This window comes from Pelmatolapia mariae, linkage group LG9 (assembly GCF_036321145.2).
Source record: "Pelmatolapia mariae isolate MD_Pm_ZW linkage group LG9, Pm_UMD_F_2, whole genome shotgun sequence".
NCBI classification, from domain to species: Eukaryota; Metazoa; Chordata; class Actinopteri; order Cichliformes; family Cichlidae; genus Pelmatolapia; species Pelmatolapia mariae.
Window position 1 is genome coordinate 3,437,128 of NC_086235.1, and position 27,873 is coordinate 3,465,000.

General features: G+C 41.1%; 1 protein-coding gene and 1 long non-coding RNA gene across 2 annotated transcripts in view; both read right to left on the reverse strand.

The window, feature by feature from the left end:
* The window catches only part of LOC134634825 (zinc finger protein 224-like), a 212,177-nt gene that overhangs the window by 76,876 nt on the left and 107,428 nt on the right, over positions 1 to 27,873 (reverse strand). The window lies entirely within an intron of this gene.
* LOC134634823 (uncharacterized) lies at positions 10,157 to 24,815 on the reverse strand. Its single transcript, XR_010573803.1, has 4 exons — positions 24,550 to 24,815; positions 20,831 to 20,936; positions 17,894 to 18,658; positions 10,157 to 11,550 (listed from the first exon to the last, which is right to left on the reverse strand). It is a non-coding gene; the product is annotated as an uncharacterized LOC134634823 (long non-coding RNA).

Consider the following 27,873-nt stretch of genomic DNA (forward strand, 5'->3'; position numbering starts at 1 on the left):
CTGCCAAAGCAAATTAAATCTTTTTAAATGACAGATATTTCCCCTCTGCTTACTTGAGAAGAAACTGAACATTACACTGCATGAGAAAACTCAGGCCTGGGCAGCCATGAGAAAGTCCGGACCTTATGCTGATTGTCTACCTGCAGGTGATGAAAACGTAGCAGATATTTTTTTACTTTAACCAGTGACAGTCTAACAACCCTAGGAGGTTTTGGCAATGCCTAAAGTCTTTCTCTACCAGTTCTTATTCCTCAGAGCACTCAATTATTGACTCCTCTCCTGTGTCAGACAAAAATAAAATGCTCAATTGTTTTAACAAACATTTTATTTATGCCTTGTGCTCTTTGTTTAGAACAGTTTCTGATGGTAAACCTCCTGGAATAAACTCTCCTTATAATTCTGTTAATATTATTTTTTCTTTTACACCTTTCATGGTAGAAAAGGCATGTAAGGCCTTGAAGAGCCTTGACACCGAAAAGTCAGCCAGTCCTGACAATCTTTCTCATTTCTTCTTCTGCCTGGCTGCAAATATCATAGCTGATCTCATTTCTTATATTTTTTTATCATTCTATACAACAGAACACATTACCAGACATGTAGAAGTGTAACTTTGTACTACTGAAAGGTGGTGATTCACCCATGGTTAATAATACAGGCCAATTGCGAAACTCTGTGTCTTAGCTGAGGTTCTTGAAAGGCTTGTAAATAACTTAGAAGTTATCTAGCTGAAAATATTATTTTGTCTCGCATGCAGTCTGGTTTTAGGAAACTGCACTGTACTGTAAATGCTTCCCTAAAAGTTCAGTTCTTCAGTTGTCTATGAAGCCCTGGACGCAAAGAGCTACTGTGCAGCTCTTTTTATTGATCTATCAAAGACCTTTGACACTGTTGACCGTGGCATTTTATGTCAGTGATTACTGGAAATAGGCCTTTCAGACCAAACAGTTGGCTGGTTCTCTAATTATTCTTTGGACTTAAGTTGTGCAGCTTAATGGTCTCTGTCTTTCAGTTAAATGTCTGCAATGGAGTGCCATAGGGTTCTGTCCTTTGGCCTACTTCATTTAGGCAAGGCAAGTTTATTTATATAGGACAATATAATACACAAACAAAAGTGTTTGTGTATTAATACAAAAACAATAGACATATGCTTTCAATTGTGTAATTTAAGTGATCTAGGTAGCTCTGTTTTAGAAGTTCAGTTAATGCTAGAAATGCGTTATGGAGTTTGTACGTGCTTTGGAATTTCTAAGTACGTTGGAGTTTGTACGTGTTTCGTCTCTAGGGGCCCCCATAAATATTTATATATGAACATACATAAAGAAAACCAAGTTGTTTTACATCACTAATTCCTTTTGTGCATAACTTTATATTGTTGTTGATAATTAATTAATTAAAGCAACAAAACAACCTTAAGATCCGGTTGGGAGCCGAAAGAGGAGCCGGTTCTCTAAAAAAAATCCGGAAATCCCATCACTACAGTGTAAAGACCTCAGAGCTGGACTGATGTGGTCCACTTTTTTGGTCTTAGTGAGGACTCGAGCAGCAGAGTTCTGAATGAGCTGTAGTTGTCTGACTGATTTTTTAGGTAGACCTGTAAAGATGCTGTTACAGTAATCAAGCCTGCTAAAGATGAATGCTTGGACTAGTTTTTCCAGGTCCTGTTGAGACATCAGATCTTTTATCCTTGAAATATTCTTGAGGTGATAGTAAGCTGATTTTGTTATTGTCTTAATGTGTTTTTCTAAGTTTAGGTCTGCATCCATCACTACACCCAAATTTCTCGCCTGGTTTGTGGTTTTTAGGTGTATAGATTGAAGTTCTCTGGTGACCTGTAATCGTTTTTCTTTGGCTCCAAAGACTATTACTTCAGTTTTGTTTTTGTTTAGCTTGAGAAAATTGTGGCACAACCAGTCATTAATTTCCTCAATGCATTTACCAAGAGCCTGTACAGGGCCTTGGTCTCCTGGTGACATTGTGATATATATTTGTGTGTCATCTGCATAGCTGTGATAGTTTATTTTGTTGTTCTTTATAATCTGTGCCAGTGGGAGCATGTAAATGTTAAACAGAAGGGGTCCCAAGATGGAACTTTGGGGAACTCCACATGTGATACTTGTCTGCTCAGATGTGAAGTTACCTATTGATACAAAGTATTTCCTGTTTTCTAAGTATGTTTTGAACCAGTTTAGTACAGTTCCTGAAAGACCTGCCCAGTTCTCCAGTCGTTTGAGTAATATGTTGTGGTCAACAGTATCAAATGCTGCACTGAGATCCAGTAAAACTAAGACTGACATTTTTCCACTGTCTGTATTCAGACATATGTCATTAAACACTTTGGTCAGAGCGGTTTCAGTGCTGTGGTTCTGTCTAAAACCTGACTGGAAGGCATCATAGCAGTTATTCTGTGTTAAGAAGTAATTGAGCTGTTGCGAAACTGCCATTTCAATGATCTTACTTAAAAATGGGAGATTTGAGATCGGCCTGTAGTTATTCATTTGTGTCTTGTCAAGATTGTCTTTTTCAGTATAGGTTTAATTACAGCAGTTTTTAGTGATTCTGGAAACACACCTGAGATTAAAGAAAAGCTGACGATCTGTAACAGGTCTGACTCCAAAGCCTTTGGCTGTATCCCATTTCAGGGTCTGCAGCCTCACAGCGACGCGACGAAGGCTGTCCCAATTCAAAGAATGCTCGAAATACGGCCCTCAAATGCATCCTTCATTTCTCTGAATTTTAAGGATGTGGCGGTGTGGACTTCGTGGCCCAACATATCCTAGTATGCATAGCGCGGCGGTGGGTGTGGATAATTTTGCTGAAAAAAACGGCGGAAGAGGGGCGCCCGAAGAGTAAACTTTTAAAAGTAAGTACTGAATAATATGTCACGTATTTATGTGCAAATGTTGAATAATGAAGAACATTAAAACATTACTGTTGGCCACATGTCGGCAAAGTTATGTGACATTAGTGATGTTTGTACTAACTTGGTTTTAAAGCCTTTACTTCAAAATATACGCCGTTCAATAGTCGACCTTAGTCTTACAGAGAATGTGATGATTTTATGGATAATTAAAGTCAGTCATATATCCACAAACACAACAAGCTGAAAGTCAGTGATGCTGCTCGGTTTGCTCTTTTTCTTTCTCTCTGATTGTGGAATAAAAGTATGAACATGTATTTATAAGTTACACTTGTGTTTGAATCCTGCAGCTTATCACACATTTGATTTCCATGTGTAACAACTGCAAGTGTCCAGAGTGAGGACAGACTGAGGGAGCCACTGCTGCACATCATCTGTGAGGCTTTGCACCCCTGATGATCCACCAGGACAAACTCAGCAGTGTGTGAGGAAGAGGAGGAGGAAGAGCCAGCAGCAGCTGACAGATGGAGAGAATAGACAGACTGTTCCCTGTTTGTGAAGGACTGCTAGAAAAGTTTAAAATAACTAATTATCTGTCCTGAATCAGTCTTATTAGGTAATGTTCAAATAATGTTATTATTCCAGTGTTTTCAGTGTGGGAGAAAGTACTCAGGGCCTTCAAGTTACACACTATGAAAGGCAGCAACAAGTTTAATATTCAGAAACCTAAAGTATGTATCAGCAGCAGAATGGAGCTAAAAATAAATGTTTGTTTCAGTTCTATGAAGCTTTGAGTATTTTGGATTAGTAGTACTGCTGTGTTTGTTGCATCATATTGCTGTAATTGTTTATATGCTTTATATATTCTGAGGTAAGTTGATCTATAGTGTTACATCATATTCTATAAGGATGTTATGTGTTTGTATACTTTCTGCCCAGTTTGACCCATTTAGCAGAAGTCAGCCTGTTTAAGGCTGACTTTTTTTTCCTTTTTTGTTTTCTTTTTTTTTTTTTTGAAAAAACCTGTTGCTATATATGTGTGGGCTGAAATTTGAAAGAAATTGAAAGAAATGAAAGAAAACACAGTAATGATCAGACAGGCCCACATCAGACACAGTAACCTTTGAAATGCTCAGGCCCTTGGAGATCAGTAGGTCAAGAGTGTGTCCTCTATTATGTGTGGCCTCTGTTACATGCTGAGTCAGCCCAAAGTTGCCCAGAGTGTTACTCAGGTCTTTAGTCCCTTTGCCCTGAGGGTTGTCCACATGGATGTTAAAATCCCCAACAATAATTACACAGTCGAAATCAACACAGATCACAGACAGCAGTTCACTGAGGTCATTAAAAAAGTCTGTGCAGTATTTGGGAGGCCTGTAAACATTAAGAAACACAACTTTGGATGGGGCCTTCAGCTGTAAAGCCACATATTCAAAAGACTGAAAACTTCCAGGAGATAGCTGCTTACATTGAAATGATTCGTTAAATAAGACGGCAACCCCTCCTCCTCTCCTGCTCACCCTGGCCTCACTGATAAAGCTGTAGTTAGGAGGGGTCGTCTCGATGAGAACAGCTCCACTGTTACTTTGGTCCAACCAAGTTTCAGTTAAAAACATAAAATCAAGGCTGTGCTCAGTGATTAAATCATTAATTAAAAATGTTTTCCCAGCTAAAGATCTAACGTTTAATAAAGCCAACTTAAGTGTTTTAGAGGTATTATTTGCCCCCTCGTGTTTGGGAGCAGTCTGTGGCACACAAGGTATGTTTACTATATTTAAAGATCTTTTAGAGTGCAGCTCTCTGTGTTTTGACCAGGCCACATGTCTCCTTCTGTCACCTAAAAGTACAGAAATTTTAAAACCTTCTAGTAAACAGGGTCCCAGCTTCTCCTGGGAAAAGTCACCACTGCCATAATCCTCACAGCCTGGACCCTCCACACATCACACATCAGACTGCGGAGACAGAGCATGAAGGTGGTAAGGAGGAACTAAGGGGGGCGAGGCTGGGCAATGTAACTTTGATTGCTCTGTTGAGGGCGGGGCTCGATGGCGAACCTTTGGCTGCTCTGGTGGGGGGTTTATGGGGGACAAAAAGGGATTGGGCCGGGGGGTAGATCTGAGCCCAGCATTGACCTGCTCCATCATCTCCTCTGTGAATTTCAGGTGTGGGGAGGAGGGAGAAAGGGAGGGGGAGGAGGGTGATGACCTGTCAGGGGTTTGGGGGACTGGGGAAGGTCGTGGTCCCTGGTCCTGGTCGTTGGTGTTGTTGAGAGAGTTGGAGGCAAATAGGGACCCCTCTTCTTGCCTCAGATGTCTCTCCTTTCTGAAGCTGTTCCCGGTGTTCTGGGAATCCATCCTACATGACAAACCATCCTACCTGATGTTTCTGCGCATGCGCACAACACAAAATTACGTGCCAAACCATCCTACCTTTGTGAATGTGACCTACAAGCATACTTTATCAGCTAAATTTAAGTGCCAAACCATCCTACCTTTGTGAATGTGACCTACAAGCATACTTTATCAGCTAAATTTAAGTGGCAAATCATCCTACCTTTGTTAATAAGAGCTAGAAACATACTCTGACGGGTAAAATTAAGTGCCAAACCATCCTACCTTTGTGAATGTGACCTTCAAGCATACTTTAACGGGTAAAATGAAGTGGCAAAACATCCTGGCTTTATGAATATGAGCTACATGCATAGTGTGATGGGCAAAGTTAAGTGGCAAACCGTCATACCTACTTAAATTTGTGCTGGAATTACTCTGTGACAACAGAAATGTGCATAAACTACTTACAGTAGGACGTTTTGCCAAAGTAGGATGTACAGTACTGTTTGTTCCTCTTTAACTCCTTGTTTATCTCAGCCTTGGCACCAAGCACAGATGGATGACGTATGAAATAAAACAGGTTGGAGGTGAACAGTTTCACCCCTGACTTGTTAAAATTAAATCCATTTGCTTTAAACAGATGCCTGCATTCCCAAAAAATATTAAAATTGTTGATAAAATGCACTGAGTGGTCAGTACATGCTGATATGAGCCATTTATTCAGTGCAAACAACCTGCTGAATCTCTCGTCTCCTCCTCTGACCGGCGGTACAGGTCCACTGATGAATACAGCTGCATTCAGAGAGTTTACAGTAGTTAATAATCCAGTAAAGTCCCGTTTCAGGACCTCCGACTGTTGTTTGGACACATTGTTTGACCCTGTATGCAGAACAACGTTTGTCACAGTTGGATATTCATCTGCAACTTGAAGAATTCTCTCCTTCAGGTTGTTGACCCTATCCTTAAGCTGGGCATACACTGTGTGACTTTTTCAGTCGCATTATTCAGCTTCACTTTTAAGGATTTTTAATGATATTCTTTTAACTCTGGACTCTGGCAGCCCTGCTGCCCTTTTATTGTTGGACTTGTCAGCAGCTTTTGACACGGTCGACCATGACATCCTGTTATCACGGCTAGAATTTCATGCTGGCCTAAAAGGATCTGCCCTACAGTGGTTTCGGTCCTATTTGTCAGAAAGGTCTTTTCATGTCAATATGGGCCCCCACAACTCCAAAACAGCCCCTCTTAAATACGGTGTACCTCAAGGCTCTATTTTGGGTCCTGCCCTGTTCGCACTCTATTTGTTGCCATTGGGCTCCATCTTCTCGCGGTACAGCATTTCATTTCACTGTTTTGCTGATGATTTGCAGATTTATCTACCTTTAAAAGCAGGGTCAGACCATCCCCAGCTCTTATTACGCTGCCTTGACGATGTCAAACAGTGGTTGTCATTAAATTTTTTAAAGCTAAATGAAAATAAAACTGAGGTTGTCATTTTTGGCAACTTTAATCATATCGACAGCACTCTGGGCGCCCTTTCCTCGTATTGTAAAACACATGTAAAAAACCTCGGTGTCTACATTGATGGTTCTTTTAAATTGAATAAGCAGGTGAGTGCAGTAGTTCAGTCCTGCTTTTTTCATCTAAGACAGCTAGCCAAGGTAAAGCCATACCTCCCGGCTAACGTCTTTGAGCGTGTTATTCACCTTTTCCTTACTTGCAGATTAGACTATTGCAATTCATTGTATTATGGTCTAGATCAGGCCACCATCCATCGTCTTCAGATGGTTCAAAATGCAGCTGCTCGCCTGCTAACTGGTACCAAACGGAGAGAGCATATAACCCCAGTTTTAGCTCCTTTACACTGGCTTCCTGTCTCCTACAGGATCCAATTTAAAGTTTTACTTTTTGTTTTTAAGTCACTTAATGCCCGAGCCCCTCCTTACCTGTCTGAGCTCCTCTCTGCCTATGCTCCAGGAAAAACCATGAGGTCTAGCTCAAAATTAATGCTGTCCATCCCACGGACTTATCTCAAATCCCGTGGTGATAGATCCTTCTCTGTGGCAGGTCCCAGACTCTGGAATAGTCTCCCCTTAAATATTAGATCTGCACAAACACTTGAGCAATTTAAATCATTACTAAAGACACATTTTTATGCCCTGGCTTTTAACACACTATGATCCAAAAGCTTATTTGAACTGGTCTTATTTGAATCAGTTTTAGTTATTGTTTTATTTCTTTTATTGTCCTATTATTGTTTTTTATTGTTATTATTGTATTACATTGTTGCTTTTTAATGCCATTTTTATATTGTTAAGCACTTTGTGCAGCATTGGCTGTATGAAATGTGCTATATAAATAAATTTGACCTTGACCTTGACCTTCTGCTCAAACTGCACGATTGACTCGCAGGGGTTATAAGTTTGTAAGTCATGATGCAGGGTCGCACACTATACGGCCCGATGCTCTGATGCAACCTGAGTGCTCACACTGTGCGTCCAGAAATTCTGTTGCTCGCTCTCCCTCTCTGTCTTTCTCACACACACACACACACACACACACACACACACACACACACACACACACACACACACACACACACGCACACACACACACACACACCACCACCACCATCAACTTTGCTAAATTGCTAATGAAAAACATAGGGTCAGGCAGCTGTGATTGTAAATCCAACTATTTTCACGGTTGTTGTGGTTGTGATAATTTTGTGAGGCCACATCGAAAAGGATCGGATGAGCTTTCCAAAGTTCTACAAGTTGTGCCTCCATCGCTTGTGTCCAGATCACACGCTGCACTACCGTGCTGCTCCTCTTTTTCACCGACATATATGTGTTTGCGCGTGCGCAGCATGAGCGGCTGCGGTGACACCCTCGCGACCAAGTGATTGATGATCGGGAGCTGGTCGTGAGGTGTTAATCGCTTCTTGTTACCCCACGTATACTACACGATGCGTGACGCACAATGAAGGCAAAAATCGGGCCGATCATCAAAACGATCGAACGACTCAAAAATCTGCTCACAAATGGGCCAAAAACTGCACAGTATAAGCCCAGCATTAGGAAAGCAGAGGACTTTGGTGTTCTTACCGCACATCCTTTGTACATCCTTTATGGCAGAGTCACCCACAATCAGAGTCTCAGGCCTAGCCTTTAGCTTTCCCTGTGGCCTTTTACTTTTCAACAGATTTTCAGACCGTACTTCGCTACTTTTAGATGGATGGTTATATAGATCCAGGGTCCTTTGATAGTGGAGCAAATCTGTTCTGCAGTTTCACATTCAGTTGTTTTGGAGGTTTGTTGTTAACCTTCCTATTCACGGTTGTCCAGTCCTGTTTCCTCCCATATACAGGGGTAGAAGAGCTTCTCTGTCTCGTAGGAAGTGAAGGCCAGTCGGTTTCAGAGATTTCAGCTCGCTGTACCCTGCCTGTGATACGTCCTCCCCCTTCCAGGAGACATGATTTATGTCTTGGTTTTGCACCAAGACAGTCCAAGGGGGGATTATCGCTTGAGGATTTATTATAATGCACAGAGTCTACTTTCTTGGTCATGTTATCTGTGCTCCTTAGCTGTGTACTAGCTTGCTCATCGCCATTGTTTTGAATCAAAGGCAAGGTTGTTTCATTTCCACACAGTCCATTTACCTCCACGTTTACTTCTAAGCAATGAATTTTTGTCTCCAGTACTGCAATCTTCTGCAGGAGGCTGTGGTAGTCATCTGTGGAGAGGGAAGGCATCTTGTTGCTAGTTAGCCTAGCAGTTAGCACCTTTCCAGGCTATTGAGGCCGCTCGGTGCCCAGACGCTGTAATCAGGCTTCAGCTGTGTGTAGGCCATAGACACACGCAGCGCTGAAGATAAGGTAACTATAAAAATGTTGCTGTTTCTGTTAAGAAACACTTTAGTCCTAATGATCTATAAGTGTCCAGAAGCTATCGCAGGTAAGCTCATATGGAAAAAATGGAAAAAAATCAGCATAAAAATCAATAAAAGAAGCAAAGCATGTAAAGAGCATGCTTTTACATTGGGGGGGGGGAACATTACTATTACTGGGACGTGTGGAACAAAATGTAGATGCATCTGTTCATTTGTATGCAGATGATACAATTATTTATTGTTGTGATCGTACCATCAACATGTTTTTCAAACAATTACAGCAAGCTTTTCACAGTATTCAGTCTCAGCTTGGTCAATTCAGACTGGTTTTAAATGCAGAAAAAGTCATGTGGCAGAGTTGGCAGTTCGTCTTGTAATCGGAAGGTTGCCGGTTCGAGCCCCGGCTCAGACGTTGTGTCCTTGGGCAAGACACTTCACCTACCGCCTACTGGTGTTGGCCAGAGGGGCCGATGGCGCGATATGGCTTCTGTCAGTTGCCCCAGGGCAGCTGTGGCTACAACTGTAGCTTGCCTCCACCAGTGTGTGAATATGAGAGTGAATGAATAGTGGAATTGTAAAGCGCTTTGAGTGTCTCGAAAAGCGCTATATAAATGCAATCCATTATTATTATTTATGTCGTCTCAAACAGAAAGAGAGTGCCTGCAGTGCTTCCTTCTCTTGTATCTGCTCAAGGTATTTGTATAGAAACAGTGGCCTCATACAAATACCTATGTATTGTGATTGATGACAATCTTTCCTTTAAGCCACACATTGACCATCTATTAAATAAACTAAGAAACTAATGTTCCTCTTTCACAGAAAGGAAAAAGCTTGTAGCTGCCACTTTATTGTTACCCGTTAAGACAACCTCTGTAAACTTTTGTCCTTATTTTCCTTGATGCTCATTTCGGAATTTCTAGTAAATTGCAGGAACCCCCAAGTCTCCTCCTCTGATAAACCTCCACCTGTACCACTGAAAACAGTTAATCTGAACATGAAATCATGGCTCAACTACTTGTTGTCAGACCATTTCTTTATTTTTCACATCAAACTGTTTTATAAAATAAACTTTACACGGAGTTAATCAAATATAACTAATGCTTTAACAGTATCACTGTTTCACAATACAAATTTAAACCCAACAAGAAAACAGCTGCAAAACATGCAGCTCAAAATGCATTCACTAAACAACACGTGGATTTAAAGGATACAGTAAATACACTAAAGTGAAAGGAGGACCCAAAAGCAGAGGTTTGTTAGAATTTGAATTAAGTAAAAGTAGTCTTTGTGATCGTTTCAATGGTCCTGATATGTGCTGCACATCAGCTAACCTTAACAATTCTTTGCTGCCACTGTGAATAAGAATGTGTTCTTTGCCTGATTAAATAAAGATTACACTCACTGCTCAATCTTCTGGTACAAACTGGTACTACATGGCAGTACATCCCAATGCCAGTTTAGCTTGAGATTCTTTTTTCTGGACATTAAGTCAAAGCAGCTTTTGTTTCAAAGCTGGTTGACAATTTAGTTTGTATTGGGTGCTGTAAGAGCAACTAGTGTGACATTATTTGCGGTTTTGGGAGAAAGGGATTTAAGATTAAAGTTTGACAAGATAACACATAAAATTACAATAAAACAAGGTAGGTTTTTAAAACAGAGCATCAACATTTATCAAAGAAAAATTAAGTTGATCTATATATCCATAATTGCAACTTCTAAATTTAAGATTCAGGATTATTCACTGCAGGTCCAAATCAGAGCTACCTCCTCAGATCCAAGTGTGACATCAGCTGACACACTTTTTATAGGAGATTCCAGCTGAACTCTGTGGAGCCTGATCTCAAGGTTTTTAAGTCTGACCCTGAAACCTGAAGGGGATCTTTCTTTTTCTTCAGATTCATTGTTATCCAGTGATTTCAGTCATGCATGATCATGCTGATGTTTGCACAGAGAAGATAATGAAGTGAACGTTTTTGCACATTGGTAACAGTGAAACAGTTTATTTGCAGCGTGGGATCGTTTGTGTGCAGAGTATGAACTGAGATTCTTGAAGGTCTTGTCACACTGGTCACAGCTGAAGTTCCCTTCAATGTGTGTATGTTCATGAACATTACGATGGCCTGAAAGTGAGAAGCTTTTGTCACAGTGTCTGCACTTGTATGGTTTCTCTCCTGTGTGGACTCTTTTATGCTCTTTAAGCTGATTTGCAGTGGTGAAAGATGAACCACACTGGTCACAGATGTGCTTTTTAACGCCACTGTGATAAAGATGATGTTTTTTTAATTCACTTGATGTGGGGAAGCCTTTCCCACACTCTTTGCAGTAATTCATGTTGTCTCCAGTGTGTCTACGTTGATGTAGTTTTAGGCTATCTGGATGATTGAAAGTTTTTCCACAAAGGTCACAACGAAACGCTTTCCCACCACCACAGTGACGACAGGGTTGAGAAGTGGATCCATCTGTGCCACTCTGTTTCTAAACAAAGACACAAAGACAGTGTAAGTTATAACGATATTAAAACATCTATTGTTTCATATTGTACGCAAAACCAGCTGTTCACGGCAATATTTTTTAATCGATTTGATGGTCGCTGTAGAGGCTATATCAATCTCTTGAAGTTCTCTCTTCCTCTTTTATTTAACCTCCTAAGACACGAACTCTTTCATGGCATGCATTTTCAGTTTCTCTTTGCTATTTGTGCTGATTGGGACTTTAAGAATGTAAAAACAAAGAATTACCTAATTATTTCTTTTATCTGACTTTTGTTTCTGAGAAAAATGAGATCCACATAAGAGGACGTGATAGAAAAGTGGCAGTATAGTGTACTTTAAGTTGATATCAGGCCTTTGTAGAGCAAATGTTTTTTGTTTTTTTTATTTTGGTGTAAACAATCCAAATTGTGATGTCTAGGTTGTATGAGGTTAAAATAACCACACTATGGATGGACAAGTGAATGTTTTTATGCGTACTTTCGTTAGCAAAACCACCATTAGTAAAACCATTGTGTGACTCCGCCGTCAGCTTGTTTATTTTCCACATAAAGGTCACCCTGGGTCAGATGGCCCAGGGTGTGAGTCGGCGTTAAGGTATCTGGGAAGGGATCTCAAAACTGAATTATAGATGGCAGACAGTTGGTGTCGTAAGCCACCGCCTCTGTTCAAAGATGGTCACTCACAGTGGACATAAATGGCTTCATTCACTCCTGTTTCAAACCATCTGTCCTCTCTGCCCAAAATGTGAACATTGGCATCCTTGAAAGAGTAGGGATGCCATTATGGCACCGGTTCTGACACAAACAGTAGTAACCAGACCGAAAAGCAGCGCACATTTCGGTGCTATTTTTCCTGAGATGTCATACACTTTAGATTCTAGCCGATCATTTTACCTTTCCAAGGATAGTAGGCGGGCCCAGGTACATACGTTATTTTAGAGCAGAGCTACAGATTAAAAATGCCCAAGATGAAGCTGTCAAAGGCCTGGCTGTACTTCACAGCAAAAGATGGAAACTCAGCAGCCTGCAACAAGTGCTTTAAGGTGATACTTTTAAAAGCCGAGAAATGCACCGTACTTGATAGCTTGCTGCGAGACCTCACACCGAGCACATCTATTGCGAGTGTGGTGTCTGTTATCAGACCCGGAGTTAGCAAAAACCCCCAAGAACCCGAAGAGGAGAGTCCTGGCCCTAGCCCTGCCAGTGTAGCATGATGATGACGGATGATGATGATGGCAGCAGCAGCCGTTCTTCTCTGGGTCAGTAGCTTAATGTTGTTCGTGTGTAATTTACGTTAAGTAGGCTAACCACGTTATTAAATTAATGCATGCATGGCGAATTAGCAAACACGTTGTAGTTACATGCGGCTGTCGTTTTGTTTGATGGCAGATACTCCCTTCATGGTGTATCAACAGAAAATGCTAACTTGGTTATCATTTTGCAGAAAAAAAGAGACTGCTAAAAATAAAAACATAAGAGGTTTTTGGTCAAAGTTTTTGTTCTCCATTCTTTAAGCACCGGTTCAAGCACTGTTTAAGCACTGTTTAAGCACTGTTTAAGCAAGGGCACCATTTCAAAAGTACCGGTTTGGAGCATGTACAAACTGATATTAATCTTTTAAACAAAACAACTGCTGTATAATGTCCTCCGTTATCTTAGTTTAATTGGTCACATGACTGCATCACATGACTAAACTGCATCATTGTTTTCTAAAGTCTCAGTTTTCACTGTCCACACTGCCATGCGAAAGGACCGTCTTCAAATGTATGCGCTTTCCAGAGCATTTTCAAAACGCTGTGTTTTCCTTCGGGGAAAACGCTGTGGACGGGAGGCCAAAACGGACAGAAAACAATGCGTTTTCGTTTGAAAACAAATTAGTGTGGACGTACCCTTTACCAAGTGTGAAATGTGGTTTGGATCTTCTTTTGCTAACATCTCACCAATTCTTATGCGTCGGGTCTGCACTTTGTGTTTATGTCTTTGTGAAATCTGTTTACCTGCTCTCATTTGCCGTTTTAGCTGTTTAGTGGTTGTTGAAATAGTTTTGGGAGCTCCTGGCTTTTCTGGCAAAATACATCTATATTTAAAAATCAGTTCAGTATTTAATTAATCAATATCGCATTATTCAAACTAAAATCCATTTTAATCAGAAAATCAATTATTGAAACCCACCCCACTACTTTTTTTAGTCGTACCATTGAGAATGTACGGCGCAATGTAATCATGCACAGACTCATTTGCACGGTTACTACACAGAAAAAGTCCAAATATGAATGAGCTAATTGTCAAAAAAAAAAAAAAATCAAGTCGCCAATTTGGGATTTCTTTGGCGTTAAACTAGATGAAAGAGTTAAACCTAAGTATGTAACCAAAGCGCTGTGCCACCCGTGCTGACGTATAGTGCGAGCAAAGGACTCAAACGCTACTAACTTTCATTAGCATTTACGTATCCACCATCCAGCTGACTATGCTAGACTATAGTGGTGGGTGGATCGATCCAAATATCGACAGTATCGATACCAAGTTGGCATCGGTATCAGATCGATACTAGCCTGGTGAGATCGATTCTTTACTTTGAGTTCTGCTTGTTTGCAATGCTGTGCTGTGCTTTCGGCAAAGACGAAACACCCAGATCGCTGGACTCGCCGCTCCTGTGTCAGCGAAGAGCAGGCACACTTTGCTCCCCCAATCTTATGTTTCGGTGTTGCGCTGTCACGTCACGTGACTTAGACACTTTGGGGGTTGTCAAGTTGTTTATATATAAATTATATTTTTACCAGTTGTTTTTATTGTTCAGAATTTAAATTGTAATTTTTGTATTATAGTTTATCAACAGTATTTGTTTTAATTTGTTTACTGGTTTGCATGCACTTAAGATTTTTCAAAAAAAAAAAAAAAAAAAAAAAAAAAAAAGATTGCCAGCCCGGCAGACCCGATGGCATTTTCATGTTTCGCAGCATCATTTATTCTAACAAAAATCACATGGTATATGTAACAGTACATTCAACGGCTGCAGCTCTACCGCTGCCAGCCATACACATCACCACCACCAAACCTGCAGCGGCATCGCAAACACGCGCCGCCACTTACCCTCATCGCCTGCTTCAGGCCAGGGAGTCATCCGGCCTAACCTACTCCCCACTCCGTGAGCAGGCGAGATAATTGGCCCAGACCATCGGCGCCCCATGACCCAGCCAAGTGACGGGGAAGTGTCCACTCTGGCGGTCGCCGGCGCCTCCAGCGGAAGCCCTGGAGCTGGTCTGGTGGCCACCCATGTGGCAAGCAGTGGCAAGCAGCAGGCGTGGAAGTGAGCCGGGGCTCACAGGCAGCTGGCAGACGGCCGGCACGCAGGACAATGCGGCGTGCCGGCCTCTGTTGGAGGAGGCTGAAGCAGACAGCACGCCGCCCTTGGGCGTGGCAGGACCCCCGCGCACCTCGACCTCAGCCTCCAGCTTGGCAAGTCCCACTGGCGCGCCAGCCTCCGGCTCACCCCGAGCCACGTGGTGTCCACCCTTACAGTAATCACACGGTTGCTGCAACAGTACATTCAATGGCTGCAGCTCTCCTGCTGCCAGCTGTACACATCAACACCAAAAACAACAACAGCACAAGCAGCGCACAGGTTTTAAGCCAGCGAGGCATGGTTGTAGATGCCGTGAAGGTGAGTCCATCTCACCTGCAGGACATCGCAGACCACGATCTGCCACAATAATAAAGCATTTTTTAAATTTAATTATAAATACATTATTTCTACTAATTATGTCCTGGGTTTTTACTATTTAATAAAAAAGAGGAAACGTCAAACACAACAAACACCGGGCCACGGACCGGTACCGGTCTGTGGCCCGGGGGTTGGGGACCGCTGTGCTAGACGGTGTAGAGAGCCATAGCCCCGTCCCCCAGGGCATAAAGCAGGCATGGGGGAGATCCAGGCCCCAGACATCCTGAGGCCCCAGAGTGCGAGAGCCCAAGGAGGACCACCGGAGGGGCATCCGTGCCACCCTCCTGGGAAGAGCTGAGGAGAGCCCCAGATGAGGGGTCACCCAGTAGCCACGGAGCAGAAGCCAGAGAGGGTTGCACTGGTGTGCCCGCCGGCTGTGCCAGAGTGAACCGAGCCGCAGGCCCAGAGGCCGGAGGCCTGAGGGCCCCCTACATCCCGGAAGAGGCCTGACCGAGCAACAGGCGCCAGGCCCTGCCAAGTAGGCACCGGGAGTGAGCTGTTACATACCCGAGTGCCCAGCACCGGACACCAAGAACCACCAACACACCGACCCCTGAGGGCATCAGTCACCGGCAGGGAGTGTGGTGAGGGGAGATAGGCCTCCATACTTTGGAGGGCCTGGGAGTTCCCAGAGAGGTGGAGTCTAAGACCCGACCTGACATATAGACACAGACAAACAGGCACACACAGACACAAACATGCATTCCCATCCTCATGCACACATATACAAACATGTATGTATTCGTTTTGATTGACAGCATCTTGATGTGAGGAAAGCTATGCAATAGATCCACACCTCAAGTGAATGGACATGAAAGGTACCTCTCCCTGCTTCTGGCATTCCTGACCACGTGGATCCAAAGAAGTCATCTTTGTCAGATGCTGTTTGTGCTGGCCTCATCCAGCTCTGTGTCTAGGTGATGTCTGATGAAGTTGAAACCCATAGAAAGATGTATGGTTTTCAAAAGAATTAGGTCTGGGCATTATAGTTCTATATAGACTGCCAAGCTGCGGATATTTGGAATGAGAATTTTAATCACACTGGAGATGTTTTCTACCAACTATTGTTGAGAAACAAAATCTTGTCCTTCATATCCCACACAAACAGTTTGCGATGAATTCCAGATTAAGTTTAAAATAAGAACGCGTGCAAGGCTAAGCAGTGCTAGCCAATAGATCCTCCTCGCACCGTTTGGCTGTTACTCTGGGGGAAGACGAGAAAGACAGTGATGAAAGCCGTGACTGGAGCTGCGATGTAGCCTCTAATCTTAAGGAATCGAGCTTGACACAGCTGCTGTAATATAAAGACTGACCTCCACTTAACTAAAGGTAAAAAGAAATTTAGAGCAAACTTACCATGACGTTTCGTCAGGTTAGAGGACTTGAGTTTTTTCACGCTGAAATGTTGGTTTGTTTGGGCTCATATTGAAGGCACCGCATTATGTAGCTGTTCTTTTGTTCTGTTCTTAAGCGAAACATCCTTTAAATATGAGGCCAAGGGTGTTTATCTTGAATTCTAGTGCAGACAGTTGCCTCTGCCACGTTTTCCTGTTTCTTCTTTCCATGTGTCCGCTAGTTTGAAAGGCTTGAGCCACTCTGCCCACCACAGTTTATAACTGGTCATGTGACTGCATGGCTGCATTACTGATTGGTAAAAGAGTTACATTAAACTCCACTGGCGGCATGATCCAGTATTAGTAGTATTATCTAATGTGTGAAATTAATTTAATTCTTTTTAAAGTAACGATTTGAATATTGCCAAATATAGCTGAGTAAAAGTAGTGTTTCTTCTTCATAAATGTACTCAAGTAAAAGTGAAAAGTATGGTGCAATAAAGGTACTTTTTGAAGTACATTTTTTTCAAAAACGTAATCAAGTAAATGTAACAGAGTAAATGTAACTTGTTACCACCCACCCCTGAAGATAGATAATAAAAATTAAGCGACACAGGACAGAGCCTTGGGATACACCGGAATTAACTGGAGTAGATAGTGATCTGTGAGTGAGTAATTGAAGAAACTGAACGGCTAGAGAGATACAAGGTAAATCAGGGCAGTGCTGTACTGTTGGTGGCAGTAGATGCTAATCTATGACCAAGGATGCGGTGAGAGATAGTATTAAAAGCTGCTATAAGGTCAAGGAGAATGCGGGTGGTGATGAATACAATATTTGAATTTTTAAAAAAGCCCACCACATTTTCTGGAAATATTTGTGGGTGCTTTTTTGTACTGCTTGAACACTGAAGTGGCCCTCCAGTGAGATGATGGCCCACAGCACATTTAAGTTATGTTACATTACTATAAATGAGTAAAAACTACTTTTTGGGGCATGTATTCTGTAATCTGTAGTGGAAAACAACACTGGTCACAAGATATTAACACTCAAGCTGCTCAAGCTGCTCTCTGATGCATCCATTGGAGTGTGAATGTTAGACAGAAAGGGGAGAAACTTAAAACTTTACGTTTTTTCCAACATCAGGAAAATTTCAGGAGATTTGTCTCAGATTTGACTGAATATTCTGTACATGAAGTTTTCATGTCTCATTTAGCTTTGAAATTAAAATTAATTCACAAAATAAGTGTGACTGTACAAAGAAAAATACATACCTCACAGTAACTGCACTTGTAGAGTTTCTTTCTGGTGTGAATCTGTTGATGTTGTCTCAGGGAACGTGGATCTTTAAAAGTCTTCTCACACAGGTCACATTTATAAGGTCTCTCCTCAGTGTGGATAAACATGTGCTGCTGTAAATATTTGTATGCCACAAAAGTTTTGCCACACTGATCACAGAAGCAAAAATCCTTTTTGGTGTGAATGCGTTGGTGAATATTACGGCTGAGTAGCCAGCGGAAGGTTTTTCCACAAATGTCACAGCTGTACGCCTTAATTCCAGAGTGCGTAACTAGATGACTCTGTAAGTACCTACTGCAAGCAAAAGCTTTACCACACTGATGACAGCTGTATGCCTTAACTCCAGAGTGGGTAACTAGATGACTCTTTAAGCTTTTACTATGAGCAAAAGCTTTACCACACTGCTCACAGCTGTATGCTTTAACTCCAGAGTGGGTAACTAGATGACTCCGTAAGCTTCCATTGTCAGAAAAAGCTTTACCACACAACTTACAGCTGTACGCTTTCATTCCAGAGTGAGTAAATTGATGACGTCGTAAGTGGCTTCCGTGATTAAAGGCTTTACCACACTGATCACAGCTGTACGGTTTAACTCCACTGTGGATGAATTGGTGTGTTTTTAAGTTGCCAGAACGGGTAAAATCCTTCCCACACTCATCACAGGTGTATTTCTTTTCTCTTTTTTGTCTGTGAAGTTCGTCAGCCTCCTGAGAGCGCTGACTTCTCGCTCCATGTTGGTCCTGCAGTGACAGAGATACAAACAGAGGCAGTGAGTGAAATGCAGTCGTGGAACAAACTGAACTTTCCAACTCCCTCCATTAGTTGAATCAAAGATGTGCTGTGCTGGCATTTCTCCTGCGGTGTTGCTATCAGTGTGTGAAGAGTGGGAGAAGAGGGTTGCATTGACAATCCAACACAATGGGCACATTGAACACATTTTATAAGTGGTCAGAAACTTGTAATTAACTCATGAACGAATAAAGTTATGTTGAAACCAAGCACACCATTGTTTTTCTTGTGACATTACCAATAAGTTTGATGTGTCACATGGCCCTCTTCCTATTGAAAAAACAAAAGTTGTATCCAAGATGGCCGACTTCTAAATGGTCACCATGGTCACCACCCATCTTGAGGAGTTTGCCCCCTCACATATACTAATGTGCCACAAACAGGACTTTAATATCACCAACCATTCCCATGTTATTACAGTGTATCCATATAAATGGCCCACCCTGTAGATCGTTATTGTCATGAGAAATGTCTTGTCTCGGGATATGAGATTTTGGTCATCGCACAGCCTTAGTTACACTGTTATTGTTAATATTATTGTTATTTAAAAACAAACAAACAGTTAAAACAGCTTTATTTACTCCATCCTGAGCTCCTCCATACATACTCATTCACACAGAAAAGCCACAGAAGTTACAAGAAAATACAAAGATCATGTTTTATCAGCAAACATTTAAATAACAATAAAAGCAGTTGAAGAGTTTCTGCAGTGATCAATATTTCTTCAACAATAGAATTTTCAGAGTTCGTAGGGGTGCTTGAAAGCCTTGAAAATCCTTGGATTTTAATATAGTCCTTTCAAGGTGTGAAAAGTGCTTGAACTTTAGATGTGGTGCTTAAAATGGGTTGAAACTGTAATTGTATTTCATTCACCACAAATAACTATCTGATTGAATATTTTTCTTAACAGAGAAATAAAATGAGTCGCAAAGTCTAGAAACAAAATTTCTGCTCCTGATCTTCCTTGCACCTCTGCATGTCCGGAACATGGATTTGTACCTTTTCACAATGGGGAAGTTTACGTGAGTCCTAGAAAATCATTTTCGACTGTGTGCATGTAACACATGCAAATTTTTTGCATCGCATGCTCCCATGGACACAGTGACGCGATATGCTGAGATAGAGAAGGAGCTCTTAGCCATGGTATTCGCCTGCACAAAATTTAAAGATTCTGTCTATGGAAAGGCGACAATTGTCAAAACAACTGACCACCAACCCCTGGTGACCATAATGAAAAAGCCCATCCATGTCGCCCCTGCCTGGCTCCAGGGGATGCTACTCCGACTACAGAGTTATGACATCAGCCTAGTCTACAAAAAAGGAAAGCACATGTATCTTGCCGACACCCTTTCTAGAGCTCCACTCGCTCCGTTGTCACAAAGCCGAGTTGAACACACTGATTATGAAGTGATGACACTGAGTGATGTGCTACAAGCCCTCAGCACAGTCATCCAGCGAGAATAGCCCATCAGAGAGAGCCAAGTCAAGCCCACTCTAGCCCCTTTTTTTCCATACAGGGATGAGCTCAGCGTGGAGGATTCCCCAATCCCTGCACAAAGAATACACCAATATTGTCTACAAAGGTCATCTAGGCATTGAAGCAACTAAGTGCAGAGCTAGAAGTTTCATCTTTTGGCTGCAACGTCAAAAGACATCACGGAACAGGACTTTAATATCACCACCCTGTATATCACAAAATGATCCATTTTCTGTAAATTCTGTGAATTTCACACAAGTGGCCCAGCTGAAGACACTGTAGCTGGAGTCGAGTCTTCTGACGATGCATGAAGCTATAAATTTTTAGACATAAGTTGTAACGGCCGCCATCTTCTTTGTGAGTATTTATTAGATGGCGGGTTGTGGGGGAAAGCCTGTTCTGATGTTTGAGTCTAAGGTTTATTTTGACGGCTCTTTTATGCTTCTCATCCGTAAACTCTCTCCGTACTCTTTCATGTGATTCTAGCGTAGGTGATAAAAGAGAAAAAATAAATATTGTTGTAAACGGTGTATATTGCAACACCACGAAACAAATGATAGCGTATAATATAAAAGATAGATATCGTCATTTGATATATATTTCATCATATCGTAAAGCCATAGATTTAACAGAGATATTTTCTCACCTCCTGTATTGAAGTCATTGTTTCCTCTGTAGTGGCTGAGCTGAGTCCAAATGGCTGAAATTGTTCCTCTGCTGCTCCACCAGACTCTTCTCCTCCTGTTACTCAGCTGGGACACAAAAATTATAGATATGTATTTTATCCCTGACAAGAAGAAGCAGAGCAAATAAACATTACTACACTCCTCAGTGACAACAATACGTATGAAGCTTCAAGGTGAAACCCCAGAAGCAACTACAAAAAGAAAGTCATCAGCTGCCTACAAGAACTTGAAAGGGAAAAAAGCCACTGAGCGCCCTGCAGACCACCACCTTTACCCAGGGGATGCTGCACCCTGTATATATGGACTTCCATAGATACACAAAGAAGGAGTCCCACTCAGACTCATTGGTAGCAGCATAAACTCAGCCACCTACAACATTTCCAAGCACCTCATCACCATCCTAGCTCCCCGTGTGGGGAACACACCCCATCACATCAAAAACTCTGCTGACTTCACCAACAAGGTCCACAAACTTACACTTGATCCAGATGAAAGCAGAGTGTCCTTTGATGTGGTCTCACTTTTCACTTGTATACCTCCAACCGAGGCAGTGGAGACTGTCAGGAAACAACTACATCAAGACAGCTCCTTACAAACCAGAACCAGCTTCACCCTGATCAGGTCTGCACACTGTTAGACCTCTGCCTTACCACCACATATTTTAAATACAACGAGGGTTTCTACAGACACAAACATGGATGTGCTGTGAGCTCCCCAGTGTGTCCCATTGTAGCCAACCTTTACATGGAGGAAGTGGAAAGAAAGGCTCTTGGCTCTTTAACAGGGACAGCACCGAGCCACATGATAGGGTGAAGCAAAGTTTCACAATGGTTTCACTCAGAACCTGCTGATAATGACACACACATTTTTCCACACATTTGCTCTTGTGATAAGATCAATGGTCAACAGTGGGTCGACGACCCTTTCAGGGGACAACCCCCACAAGGGTTTAAATACCTGGGAGTGCAGAATGCAAGAACTCCAGCAACACTTAAGGGAAGATGAACAACTTTAATAATTGACCAACGCGTTTCGGCTTGTGTCCTTCATCAGGGTCATAGTAAAACACTGTAGAAAATTATTTAAATACAAGACAGGAAACAGAAAAAATTCTAATTAACCAATCAAAACTTCATAGATAGATCAACTGACATATAACAGGTAGGTATTGGCTAATTGGTTAAGTCAGCGGTTCCCAAACTTTTTTTGCGAGGCCCCCCTTTGTTTTACAAGAAAAATGTTCCCGGGGGGGAACATTAACGCACAAACACATCCTCCAACCACACACACCCATATTTTGCTCCATTCCGGTTTATTTCACACCTCAAACATTTAGTAAACAATTAAGCAAATACAAGTAATCTGCAATAAATTACAGGTAGTAATAAAATAAACTACTAACTCTTTTATGCTACGTCCACACCCACACGGGTATTTTTGAAAACGCAGCTGTTTCGTCCACACATAAACGGCGTTTGGAATCACCGAAAATTGAGATTTTTTTAAAACTCCTTTTTTTGCGTTTACGTGTGGATGAGGAATACAGAGTTCGTCACGCAACGTCAAAGGTATGTGCCTTTTTTCACGCCACGCTGTGCACCACGTTATTGTTTACATGAGATGAATGGCAGATAGTCAGATTAACAGTATTTTGTCTCTATCTTCAGGTTTTACACGCTTACATACACACGCAGTTACTGTTCCTCCATTTAGAAAGGCAGAGGCGTCACGGTGTAATTATTTTATGTGTAGTTGTTTTTTTCCTGTGTAATAAAATTCAACATTGCTGTTAATACATTTTTTCAAAAAAAATGCATCTCTGTGCAAAATGGGTTTAAAAACATAAACAGCTGTGGGATACTGTTTGTCCGTGATTTGAACCGAGGGAACAAATCGTGGCAGGATCAGCCTGATGTTATTTGTATCCCGCTGTAACTTTACTGTATAAAGAGCTAACATCTCCAAAATGTCAGGAGTAGTTAGTCATTACAACAAGTGTTTGTGAACTAAAAATCAAGAATGTGGGATACTGTTTGTCCATGAGTTCACAAAAACTCATTAATAGAAAAATCCTCATTCATACCTCTGGGGTGCAGACTCTTAAAGTGGAATATCCAAAATGCTTCTCTTTTTTTCTGCATAAAATTAATATTACCTCTTTGGTTTAGTTTAATGGCTTCAATGCCTAGAAAAAATAATGGTAAATTTGGATGTTTATCATTGAAGTGTCTTGCAATAGGGCTGGTTAGAGCATTCCTCTTGATCCAACTTCTGTGTTCATTAATTCGATCTTTTTGCTGTGAAATACCTGGGACTCTCCACCATTTGGTTTTAGAATTGAAAAAGCCACTTTTGGATGAGAGGTGAAACGTTTAAAAAAGAAGTCTAGTCACTTTCTTTCTAAGCTTCTTAGACTCAGAGACAGACTCTCTCCAAATACTCAGAACAAAAGCTGTCCAGCTTTGTGTGTCTGTGAAAATGCTTTTTACAAATCCTGCTGGAATCAGTGTTGTTACAGCTGCAGTCAAAGCAAGATGGAAATAATCAAGAAGGAAAGTTCAAATCTACTCAGACTAAATGTCTTCAGTCAGTGTGTCAGCCTCCAGTTAACAACAGTGGTGATAAACTACACTACTGAACCTCCACTGACTGAGTAACTGCAGTTTGGTGCTTCATTATAACTTAATGGCAGGAAGTGTTTCAGAGTGGGGACAGAGACAGTTTCAAAGTTCAGCTTTAGTGAGGCTAAACTTCGAAACCTGTTTTCAGCTAATGATTCTGCTTCTGTCTGGAAACAATCAGACGGCGAACCAACCACAAACCTAAAGACCCCACTCCACCAACAATTCACAGCAACAGCCTGAACAGCTCCTGCTGTGGATTCTACCAACAATGACGTGATCATTACTTCACAGTCTCTCCACCCTCCATGGGTTCTCTCTCCATACTTGACAGGTGCATGACAATCGTGACTCTTTAAGAAATAGAACCCCCACAAAGCAACATGTTGTTTTTGAAGTGCTACATAAACAAATTATGGTTTGGTAAAGCAACTGGACGAGAATCAGAGTCTCCATCATGAACCACAAGTGGACAAAAAATAAATAAAATCCAACATTCAATCCACAGCATGATTAAAAACATTCTTCTTCTCCCAAATCACCAAGAGCTGCACATTAACCACCACAATATATTTTTATTCTCTGTGCTTTCAAATATGAACACTGTTTACTTTCATCTCTGTTTCATTAGTTTTTGTTAACATCTTCCTGTGCATCACTTTACAGCAGCCAGACTCATTAAAATGAGACTTTGTAGGAGTTCAGTTCCTCTCATGTGTTCATCCACAGCAGCTGGACAATAAAGTTTATTGTGACCCTGATACTGCAGCAGATCGCTCTGATTTCCTGTTATCACTTCAAATAGAAATGAGGCTGTAGAGGTTTGGTGCATGCAGAAAAACAGCTGCAGGGACAATGAAAAGACTTTTCTGCTCCAACTTCTCCCAGCATGCTGAGCTAATGATTAGTTGGTGTTTTTCTCCAAACACTCTCTCACTCTTCCCTCAACGTGTTCACAATAAACTGTGAACAGACACCGAGGAGAGCAGCAGAAGACCTCATTCAGGAGCTAAACTCAACATGAACTGAACTCACAGTAAAGTTAGCTCGGTGCTTACCTTTAGATGAGCCCACAAACCGAGAGAAACTCCGTGATGAAGCTGGAACTCTTTCCAAACACAGGAAACAGATCAGGGAGCAGAGACCCACGTGGTTCACGCTGATCTCAGCTACGATCCAGGAGACAAGGGTGGGCAGATCGATGCAGATATCGATCCAAACGTTGGTAGTGGTATATGATCGATACTTTAGTTTGTTTCTCTCCTCTAAGTTCACTAATTTACTCCCGTTTCATGAAAAAGCAGCTCTCTCTACTCGACTCCTCTCCTACACACACACTTTGCTCCGCCCCCTCCTTCCTGATCTGCTTTGATTCGATGCTGTTTGGACACGTGACTCGAAAAAGATGGCCGAGCCTATGTTTTATTTAAATAACTTTTATTTTTAAAAAACAATATAAACATATAAGGCACCATCAGTTATCCATGCATCTAAATGCACACGGTTGAGCACTACAACAAGAGAAAAAGAGACATAAAAAGAAAAGTAGGAGAAATAACAAAAGAAAGAAAGAAAAAGGGGCAATGTAGAATGTGAGAACATAGACACAAACAGTGTGAACAGAAAGGGAAATGATCCACATCTCAGATAGAGAGGAGGCCTCCTTTTAACATAAATAGAACTTATTGAATAGAAATATAAGTTTAGGGGCTTTCTTGTCATTTACGTGTTTCAGCGATTTACTCGAGAGTTTAAAATCATTCAGCCATCTGTTTATACATGGTTTAGCTTCCAAATGTCTGCATTTGTGAATAAAACTTTCCCAGACTAAATTTGGGTTTTAAGCAACCATCCCAAATTTAACTACACTCAAATGTGGTTACTGAATTCCCCTGGACTGTAGCCAGCTCCACATGTCAGTCCTGTTGTTGTTCCTCCATATGATATTAAAATGAAGATTATTTATAGATTCAATTAGTTTTGGAGAGGCTGATAGATTAGTCTGAACAGACTGTATATTTAAGTTAGCAAGATTCTCCCAAACAGTGTTTTGTCCCTCTGCAGCCACCTGTTAAAACTGACTTACACTTTTCTATATTCTTTATTCAGATATTCTTATTTTCTTTTAATATCTTATTGTTGCAAACGGCACTGCCCAGATATCGCAGCTCCTTTTTAATCTGTATATTGCTGATTGACTGCAGGGGGCACTCATGCACATTTATTCATATTCAGCTGTAGGCTTGAAGCTTTGGAGAAGTGGTTAATCACCTGTAAGGCTGAAGGGATCTGGTCTTCATTTCTCAACAACATGGTGGTATCATCTGCCAGCTGACTGATTATGATCTGTTTACCCATCACAGTTAGTGTGACTGTTTTCAATCAGAATAGATAACAGCTCAGCAACCATGATAAACAGAAGTGGTGAGCTGCTGAATCCCTGCCTTATTCCTCTATGAACCTCAAATCTTGAGCAGGTGCCATGTTCTAGCAAAACAGAGCTGTTGATATCATTATATAACATGTATATAACGCTTATAAAATCATCTCCAAAGGACTGCAGGGTTTCTACTGAGTCAAACGTGGTATAAAATCCAAAACTCTCTTGGATTATTTCACTGTAGTTAAGGAAGTCCAACCAGCCTACTACTATTATGAATGAGTCTTCCTTTCAAAAAACCTCACTGTTTCACTAACTATGTTTGAGATGCCTTTCTTCAGCCTCTCAGCTACAGCCCCTGACAGCATCTTATAATCAGAGTTTAATAAGGTGATTGGTCTTAAATTGAAATGGGTGATTTACAATCACAAGTCACAGCGCTCTGAAATATGGCTGGTGTAGGCTCACAACTTAGGAATGGACAAAAAGCATACATAAATTTAATTTAAATACATTCAAACCCAAAGACGATGTTGGCATCAGGATTTGGGTTGTGAGAACATCTGTGTTGAATGAAGCCACGTCCGAAGTTCACTCTGATGCCTCTGTCTTTCTAAATGGAGGGACAGTAACTGTGTATGTATATGTAAGTGTGTAATCTCACTTTTTGGTGACTCAAAATGGTGTTTATGTGTGGGCAAAAGGCCCAAGCCATACAAAAAGCTGCATTTTCAAAAATATCTGTGTAGGTGTGAACGTAGCATAAAAGAGGTAGCACAGTGTTCCCTTGTTTATTGAAAACACAATTTTCTTTTTTTTTTTTAAATATTAGTATTTTTGTATATGTTTATTTTTTTCTGTCTGTAGTGTTTTGCTGTATTACTGCATTCGGAGGACGCCACAGCCTTTGCGTTTCGTATTGAGGTGAAAAGGAACATAGTTTGTCCCGTATTTCAGCTACAATGAAAAAGACACAAAGCTGGAGTTATTCTGTGTCTTTGCTGCACAGCTGTTTCTTCTCCTCTCATTCTCTCCCCTCTCTCTCCTGTTTCTACTTCAATCATGAAACTGATCAATGATCAGCTGATCGGCTTTTCTCTCTTGTTTGTTTATCGCTCTGAATCTTACAACAAACGTTTTCATCTGATGTAAAATGTATAGAAATCCATTATTTTACATAGTATTTTTTTAGGGTCTCATCATAATTTCTTCAGAAGTAGCTAAGTACTGTATATGATGCCAGCATTTTCCCACATTTTCTAGATTCTGTACCAGTACTGTGTGTGAAATGCCATCAAAAAGTCAATTAAGTTTTTCTTTCTCATCTGTCTTTCTATCTCCTTTCACTTTTTAAAGATTGCCATGTTAGAAAAAATATTTTGCCCTGCCATGCTGTTTATTGATGTGGTAAATGAATGGTTTATGAAAATATATCTAAATCTGTCATCAGTAATCAGTAATGATCATGTCTCACCTCTAGTCTTCTCTGTCTTAATTTCAGGTTTTCACTATGTGTTGTAGATAGTTCAGGAGGTTAACTCGACCAAGCAGTCTACTTTCGGGTACTGTTTAGAATACCAGAATAGGGAGGATGGTGTAGGTTTAAATTTATTAGAATGATACATATATACCAACAAGACAGTGTACATCACTGTGACAACAGCGTTTGTTTTCATTCAAAGGCTTTATGGCTTTTCCTATAATACCTAGTGGGCTGGTCTCTAGTCAAAATGCCCGGGCCGATTTTTTTGTCCCAGTCCAGCCCTGGCAGGCTACATTGGAGAACGGGTTGTACATTGTGGAACAGATGCTACGGCTGCGTACTGTAGAGTGTCCATCTTTAAAAAAATGTATTTATTATTTAAAGAGTTTAATTTCTATTGTTTGTCCACTCAAGGTTTATATGGATTTTAAGAAGTATTTAGTTAAATACTTATGTAGTAATTAAGTAAATTTTCTGACACAGTAATTAGATAAGTATTTTAAATACAATATTGACTAA